The sequence below is a fragment of the Brassica oleracea genome, chromosome C8 (genome assembly GCF_000695525.1).
Source record: "Brassica oleracea var. oleracea cultivar TO1000 chromosome C8, BOL, whole genome shotgun sequence".
Classification (NCBI taxonomy): Eukaryota; Viridiplantae; Streptophyta; class Magnoliopsida; order Brassicales; family Brassicaceae; genus Brassica; species Brassica oleracea.
In genome coordinates this window covers 39,048,886-39,049,667 of record NC_027755.1, presented here as the reverse complement: position 1 = coordinate 39,049,667, position 782 = coordinate 39,048,886, and positions in this window count along the sequence as shown.

The following is a 782-nucleotide window of genomic DNA, read 5'->3' as shown; positions in this document are numbered from 1 at the left end:
TTTTAGTCGTATACTTAAGGAAAACTTACATTTTTGTAATTTAAAGTCATTTAAAAAAAAATCAAAATATAACATATAAGAAAATTCTAACATATAAGAAAAATATACCGTATAAGATGTCTTTATTTTTGTATTTTAAAGTCGTTTTAAAAAAAATGTAACATATAAGGTTTCCTCATTTTTGTAATTTTAAAGTCATTTTAAAAAATTCAAAATATAACATATAAGAAAAAATCTAATTTTTTTATTATATAGTTAATGTGATTGTTTAATTTTTTTTAATAATATAAATTTAAACAAAAATGAATAAGGATGCAAAAATTGTTATCAAATCTTTATTATTCATAATCATTAATTGCTATATATATGTAAATCATATTAGGTAATTCCGTAGTTTTTATTTAAGGAAAGAATACATACTTCCTATATTTTAGGTTAATATAATGTTCTCTTTTCTAGTGTTATATAATTATAGAATAATGTGACACTATTAGATTAAACTATACTTTATATTAGATGTTCTAGAATTCTTTGAAATAGAATTTAGAAGATATTTAGAGTACCATCTATGATTTGGGTTTTTTTTAATTAATACAAAATTAAAGTTCTAATTTTTGAAATCCTTCTCGATTGATATACGGGGGATCGAGGGTCAATTTCATTGACATACACGTCATTTATGTTTTTATTGGATACGTTTTTCACTTTACTCATAAATGTATGGATACAATACAACCCTGAACCCTGTCACATTGAAGTATTCTATTTATTTACACCGTAAG